At 36.8% G+C, this 8,442-nt stretch overlaps 1 non-coding gene across 1 annotated transcript; it reads left to right on the top strand.

Annotated features, from left to right (window-relative positions):
* Positions 1 to 2,526: 2,526 nt before the first annotated feature.
* Positions 2,527 to 2,633, top strand: LOC132028938 (U6 spliceosomal RNA). The gene has a single exon (XR_009407592.1). It is a non-coding gene; the product is annotated as a U6 spliceosomal RNA (small nuclear RNA).
* The last annotated feature ends 5,809 nt before the right edge of the window (positions 2,634 to 8,442 follow it).

Genomic DNA, 8,442 nt, shown 5'->3' with positions numbered 1-8,442 from the left:
GTGTATATCTGCAGCAACTTTAGTACATGCTTGACAAATTTTACCAAGACTATAGGTTAAACTGAAGCCTAAAGCCCCCTGCAAGTGAATCTCTGTGTACCAAGGCTTAGTGGGCAGATAAATAAGGCAGTTTTCATTTTCACTGACCACTTTCTATAATTTTCTGGGCTTCCCATAAAATGGGGGTGGGGGTGGGGATAATGAGACAGCTACTAGTAGGTCCCTCCATGTCTCCTGCCTACACTCAGGCTTGTGTACTGTGAATGCCCATATCTTGGTTTATAAAACCATTCTCCAATGAAGAGAACAAAGACTTTGGAAAAAATGGCTGATCCTAGGACAAAGGCAAAAAATAAAGAAGATAAGCCTGGAAGTTCTTACAGTAGCAGAAATAAGGAAATTCTTTTTTTAAAAAGTTAACAGTCATAATCACAAGAGTATGTCAACAAGGCATAGGAGTCAACTGAAAGAACTCTGTCTGACCAAAAATCAAAAAACTTGAGCAACAAAATAAGTAAAATAGTGTTTAGTTATAATTCAAAGTATAAAATAAATATACATGAGTCCATATTAAAGTAAATACTGATTGAATACATAAAAGGAAAGAAGAGACAAAGCTCCAATGCAGGATAATTTCAAATAACTAAAGCAGATACTCCTCTCTCAAGGAGATAGAGTATAACTTTCCACTCCTTAGGCATGGGCCATTTATACTGTCTTCTTCCAAAGAGTATGAGAAAGGGGGAAAGAGTAATTCGAGATTGGAGAGACAGATGAACACATACTACCTCAGCTAGGAAGTCAAGTCAAGGTTCATATCAACAGTGATAAGTGTGTGATGAGAATGGCACTTGATCTCTGCACTCTTCCTCCCTAGAACTGAGAACCCCAATGTCATCATGAGAAACACATCAAGCCAATCCCAACTGAGGGACATTTCACTCCTCAAAACCTCAGTCATCAAAAGCAATCAAAGTCTGAGAAACCATCATAACCAAGAGGAAACAAAGGGAGATGTGACAACTAATTGTGCTGTGATATCCTAGATGGGATCCTGGAACAGGAAAAAGACACCAGGAAAAAACTTAAGAACTCTGAATGAAGTATGGACTTCAATTAATGAAATATTTGTGCAGTTTGCAGAAACAGTTTCTATTTGCAGTATAGGTGCATTAACTATGATAAGTATGCTACTCTAATATGTTAATAATAGAGAAAATTGGGTGTGGGACATATGAGAATGCTCTGTACTATCTTTGCAAGTTTTCTGTATATCAAAATGTATTCTAAAACTAAGTACATATTTTTAAAACTTTTGCTGGTTCCAGTTAAATTTTAATTGAAATTTATTTAAACATATTTATTTAAATTTATTTAATTTCATTAAAATTTAAATGGAACCAGCAGAATCTTTTTTCATTATGTTTGGTTAGCCAACATAAGTTTTTTGTTGTAGTGTTCAATGACTCTTTAGTTGCATTTAACACCCAGTGCTCATCCCAACTACTTCTCTTCTTCACAGGGACTTCCTTTACACCTACTCTCTTGATTAACAAATACCTAAAAGTTACTTTCTTGTCTCTTCCAACAAGTCTTTCTCACATGATAACATACCATTGCATTTCATAGAAGGAATGTAATTGTTTCTTCTCAGACCAGAACTTTTCTCTCCTTTCCTTTGTTGTTACATGTGAAAACCACATAATTTGCTCCAGTATCAATGGGACCCCATTTGTAAAATCCGACAGGTGTAGAGATTTGTAACATGTTCATTTATCTCTTCAACATTAACTCTCGATGCTTTTCACAACCTTTTACCAAGACTAACTCCACTTCAGCTCCTGATTGATTTTCCAGTTTGTTCCCTCCACTAGTAGTACAAAATCTCTCTTGGATCTCCTTAAATACTATAAAGAGCTGAGGTCCTCGCTTTCCTCAAATTTCCATGAAAAGAAAGGTCCATTCTCAATGATAAACATGACCTGTATGGTTAAGGACTTATGCTGCGGGTAAAGCCACTGATAAAGGTATCTTTTGGTGAGAATGGAGAAAAAGGAAGTTGGCATTTGCCCTTTTTTCTCTTCTTAGTCACTCAATCCTTGACAGTATATATTTTTTTTAAATCTGCCTGAGACTAGCTTAAGGTTACCCTCTATTATTTGCTAACTTTGGAGAAGAATGACGATTACCTATCTTCATATTACAAATTATCGATATAGATAAATACATTTCAGGAATTTCCCCCTAAATCTCTCCAGGGAGAAATTGTTCACACATCTGGTGTATAAGCATACATGAAAGTGAGTGAGGATATGTGTTAATATTCAGGCAAATGTTGATATGTAGGAAATGAGCAAAAGATCAAATCCTGTTTGCCCTTCAACTCTTCTAAAAAGCCACAGATAACACCGCCTACTGAAATTTTCACCATTAGTATCTTTCTTTTAGTTTTAATTATTTTAATAACGTTGAATCCCTATCCACCTGGGGTCCTTTTTATCCTTTTTAATATCAAAATCCTTTTTAGTGCTCTCTTCGGCAGCACATACACTAAAATTGGAACGATACAGAGAAGATTAGCATGGCCCCTGTGCAAGGATGACATGCAAATTTGTGGAGCATTCCATATTTTGGGGGGTGAAAAACAATGTACCATGCTAATGGACATCAGAAGAAAGCAGGGGTGGCAATCCTTATATCAGATCAATTAGATTTTAAGCCAAAGACTATAATAAGAGATGAGGAAGGACACTATATCATACTTAAAGGGTCTGTCCAACAAGAATATCTAACAATTTTAAATATCTATGCCCCTACCATGGGAGCAGCCAACTATATAAACCAATTATAACAAAATCAAAGAAACACATCAACAATAATACAATAATAGTAGGGGACTTTAACACTCCCCTCACTGAAATGGACAGATCATCCAAGCAAAAGATCAACAAGGAAATAAAGGCCTTAAATGACACACTGGACCAGATGGACATCACAGATATATTCAGAATATTTCATCCCAAAGCAACAGAATACACATTCTTCTCTAGTGCACATGGAACATTCTCCAGAAGAGATCACATCCTGGGTCCTAAATTGGGTCTCAACCGGTATCAAAAGATTGGGATCATTCCCTGCATAATTTCAGACCACAATGCTCTGAAGGGAGAACTCAATCACAAGAGGAAATTTGGAAAGAGCCCAAATACATGGAGACTAAACAGCATCCTTCTAAAAAATGAATGGATCAACAAGGAAATTAAAGAAGAATTGAAAAAAATTCATGGAAACAAATGATAATGAAAACACAACGGTTGACAATATGTGGGACACAGCAAAGGCAGTACTGAGAGGAAAATATATAGCGGTACAAGCCTTTATAAAGAAACAAGAAAGGTCTCAAGTACACAACCTAACCCTACACCTAAAAGAGCTGGAGAAAGAACAAGAAAGAAACCCTAAACCCAGCAGGAGAAGAGAAATCATAAAGATCAGAGCAGAAATCAATGAAATAGAAACCAAAAAAACAATAGAACAAATCAACAAAACTAGGAGCTGGTTCTTTGAAAGAATTAATAAGATTGATAAATCCCTGGCCAGACTTATCAAAAAGAAAAGAGAAAGGACCCAAATAAATAAAATCATGAATGAAAGAGGAGAGATCACAACCAACACGAAGAAAGACAAACAATTATAAGAACATACTATGAGCAACTCTACGCCAACAAATTTGACAATCTGGAAGAAATGGATGCATTCCTAGAGACATATAAACTACCACAATTGAATCAGGAAGAAATAGAAAACCTGAACAGACCCATAACCAGTAAGGAGATGAAAGAGTCATCAAAAATCTCCAAACAAACAAAAGCCCAGGGCCAGACGCTTCCCAGGGGAATTCTACCAAACATTTAAGGAAGAACTAATTCCTATTCTCCTGAAACTGTTCCAAAAAATAGAAATGGAAGGAAAACTTCCAAACTCATTTTATGAGGCCAGCATCACCTTGATCCCCAAACCAGACAAGGATCCTATCAAAAAAGAGAACTACAGACCAATATCCTTGATGAACACAGATGTGAAAATTCTCACCAAAATACTAGCCAATAGGATTCAACAGTACATTAAAAGATTATACACCACGACCAAGTGGAATTTATTCCAGGGCTGCAAGGTTGGTTCAACATCCGCAAATCAATCAATGTGATACAACACATTAATAAAAGAAAGAACAAGAACCATATGATACTCTCAATAGATGCTGAAAAAGCATTTGACAAAGTACAGCATCCCTTCCTGATCAAAACTCTTCAAAGTGTAAGGATAGAGGGCACATACCTCAATATTATCAAAGCCATCTATGAAAAACCCACCACAAATATAATTCTCAATGACAAAAAAACTGAAAGCTTTCCCGCTAAGGTCAGGAACACGGCAGGGATGTCCATTATCACCACTGCTATTCAACATAGTACTAGAAGTCCTAGCCTCAGCAATCAGACAACAAAAGGAAATTAAAGGCATCCAGATCGGCAAAGAAGAAGTCAAACTATCATTCTTCGCAGATGATGTGATACAGTATGTGGAAAACCCAAAAGACTCCACTCCAAAACTGCTAGAACTTGTACAGGAATTCAGTAAAGTGTCCGGATATAAAATCAATACACAGAAATCAGTTGCATTTCTCTACACCAACAACAAGACAGAATAAAGAGAAATTAAGGAGTCAATCCCATTTACAATTGTACCCAAAACTATAAGATACCTAGGAATAAACCTAACCAAAGAAGCTAAGAATCTATACTCAGAAAACTGTAAAGTACTCATGAAAGAAATTGAGGAAGACACAAAGAAATGGAAAAATGTTCCATGCTCCTGGATTGGAAGAACAAATATTATGAAAATGTCTATGCTACCTAAAGCAATCTACATGTGTAATGCAATTCCTATCAAAATACCATATCCATTTTTGTCAAAAGAATGGAACAAATAATCCTAAAATTTATATGGAACCAGAAAAGACCTCAAATAGCCAAAGGAATATTGAAAAAGAAAGCCAAAGTTGGTGGCATCACAATTCCAGACTTCAAGCTCTATTACAAAGCTGTCATCATCAAGACAGCATGGTACTGGCACAAAAACAGATACATAGATCAATGGAACAGAATAGAGAGCCCAAAAATAGACCCTCAACTATATGGTCAACTAATCTTCGACAAAGCAGGAAAGAATGCCCAATGGAAAAAAGACAGCCTTTTCAATAAATGGTGGGAAAATTGGACAGCCACATGAAGAAAAATGATACTGGACCATTTCCTTATACCACACATGAAAATAGATTCAAAATGGATGAAGGACCTCAATGTGAGAAAGGAATCCATCAAAATCCTTGATGAGAACACAGGCAGCAACCTCTTCGATCTCAGCCACAGCGTCTTCCTAGGAACATCACCAAAGGCAAGGGAAGTAAGGGTAAAAAATGAACTATTGGGATGTCATCAAGATCAAAAGTTTCTGCACAGCAAAGGAAACAGTCAACAAAACCAAAAACAACTGACAGAATGGGAGAAGATATTTGCAAATGACATATCAGATAAAGGGCTAGTGTCCAAAATCTATAAAGAACTTAGCAAACTCAACACCCAAAGAACAAATAATCCAATCAAGAAATGGGCAGGGGACATGAACAAACATTTCTGCAAAGAAGACATCCAGATGGCCAACAGACACATGAAAAAGTGCTCCATATCACTGGGCATCAGGGAAATACAAATCAAAACCACAATGAGATATCACCTCACACCAGTCAGAATGGCTAATATTAACAAGTCAGGAAATGACAGATGCTGGCGAGGATGCGGAGAAAGGGGAACCCTCCTACACTGTTGGTAGGAATGCAAGCTGGTGCAACCACTCTGGAAAACAGTATGGAGGTTCCTCAAAATGTTAAAAATAGAACTGCCCTATGACCCAGCAATTGCACTACTGGGTATTTACCCTAAATATACAAATGTAGTGATCCGAAGGGGCATGTGCACCCGAATGTTTATAGCAGCAATGTCCACAATAGCCAAACTATGGAAAGAACCTAGATGTCCATCAACAGATGAATGGATCAAGAAGATGTGGTATATATAAACAATGGAATACTATGCAGCCATCAAAAGAAATGAAATCTTGCCATTTGTGACGACAATGGATGGTACTAGAGGGTATAATGCTTAGCGAAATAAGTCAATCAGAGAAAGACAACTATCATATGATCTCCCTGATATGAGGAAGTGGTGATGCAACATGGGGCGTTAAGGGGGTAAGAGAAGAATAAATGAAACAAGATGGGATTGGGAGGGAGACAAACCATAAGTGACTCTTAATCTCACAAAACAAACTGAGGGTTGCTGGGGGGAGGGGGACTGGGAGACGGGGGTTGGATTATGGACATTGGGGAGGGTATGTGCTATGGTGAGTGCTGTGAAGTGTGTAAACCTGGTGATTCACAGACCTGTACCCTGGGGATAAAAATACATTATATGTTTATAATAAATAAAATAAATAAATAATTTTTTTAAAAACACATAGATTATCTTAAAAAATAAAAAATCTTTTTAATATCAAAAAATTTTTAATATCAAAACTCTCTTTGTATGGTATTCATTTATTTGAAATACAACCTGTTTATGATGCACAGGCTAAACACCGCGTACATTCCCTTATGATTATAATCATATGAACTCAGGATGCTGATATTTATTTCATGACAAATTGAAGCTCTAATTAATAGTAAAATATATCCTTACTTTCATCTGTTTATTAGAAAAAATTCCTGTAAAATATGGGGTCAAAGGAAGAACATTGTAAGACAGACTGTCAGTGGCAGAAACACTGGGAAACACTGGGTTATAGTCCTTCAGGATAAGTCTGGCCTTGAGAAAGTCTCTAAAATTGTATAGAATTGAGGGAAGTAAAGGAGAGCTCCTCACATTTCCTCTAAGCTTTGCCTGGTGAGAATTTAATAGACTGATAAGGGACTACCTCTAGCAAGGAAACAGGGGGAGCAAGACACTTGGCGGCCAGGGTGTACCCTAATGTTTATAGCAGCAATGGCCACGGTCACCAAACTGTGGAAAGAACCAAGATGCCCTTCAACGGATGAATGGATAAGGAAGATGTGGTCCATATACACTATGGAGTATTATGCCTCCATCAGAAAGGACGAATACCCAACTTTTGTAGCAACATGGACAGGACTGGAAGAGAATATCCTGAGTGAAATAAGTCAAGCAGAGAGAGTCAATTATCATATGGTTTCACTTATTTGTGGAGCATAACAAATAGCATGGAGGACATGGTGAGTTAGCGAGGAGAAGGAAGTTAAGGGAAATTGGAAGGGGAGGTGAACCATGAGAGACTATGGACTCTGAAAAACAATCTGAGGGGTTTGAAGGGGCGGGGGGTGGGAGGTTGGGGTACCAGGTGGTGGGTATTATAGGGGGCACAGATTGCATGGAGCACTGGGAGTGGTGCAAAAAATAATGAATACTGTTATGCTGAAAATAAATAAAAAATAAATTTAAAAAAATAGCTAGCACTTACTGTGGGGCTATTTTATGTCAAGCACTTAGCTGGAAGTATCACATTGAATTCTTACAGCAAGTCAGTAAAATAAATGTTACTATCCCCAATTTATAGAAGAGAAAACAGACTCAAGGATTAATTAAGTTTTCCAAAGCTCACACACTAATAACAATTCTTGTTGGAGTCAGGATATTTCTGTTTTAAAATATTGGCATTCTCAGGGCACCTGGGTGGTTCAGTTGGGTAAGTGGCTACCTTCCACTCAAGTCATGATCCCAGGGTTCTGGGATCAAGCCCTGTGTCAGGCTCCTTGTTCCACGGTGACCCTGCTTCTCCCTCTCCCTCTGTCTGCCACTCCCTTTGCTTGGGCTCTCTCTGTCAAATAAATAAATAAAATCTATTTAAAATTTTTTAAATATTGGAGTTCTCAAATATTTCATTTGAAAAAAAATGTTTGTTGCTTTGAAAATGCAAGTCTACAAAGGAAATAATCCGACAAAAAAAAAAAAAAAGAAAGCAACACTGAAATATTACTAAACTGGTTTCTGATGACAAAAGGGTCTTTTTAACTTTGATTAAAAATTAAAGTCTCAAAAAAAATTAAAGTATCCATCTAGTAAAATATCCCATGTAGCCATACCAAGAATTTTGAAAAATAAATCCATCTGACATTTGTTCTTTTAAAATTGCTTTAGGGTTTGAAATAAATGGATTATACTTATCAAATATATGTATCATCTGAAAGTAAAACATAAAATGAAGAAAAGAACTTTTGTTTAGTATGTGATGTTTACCAGCTGCTCCAGACCTAAAGAGAAGCATTTAATTGAATGTCTAAAAATATCATTTTACAACATTTCAAGTCCA

The sequence above is a fragment of the Mustela nigripes genome, chromosome 12 (genome assembly GCF_022355385.1).
Source record: "Mustela nigripes isolate SB6536 chromosome 12, MUSNIG.SB6536, whole genome shotgun sequence".
Lineage (NCBI taxonomy): Eukaryota > Metazoa > Chordata > Mammalia > Carnivora > Mustelidae > Mustela > Mustela nigripes.
The sequence above is the reverse complement of the archived record's forward strand: the minus strand, read 5'-3'. Positions and strand labels throughout refer to the sequence as shown.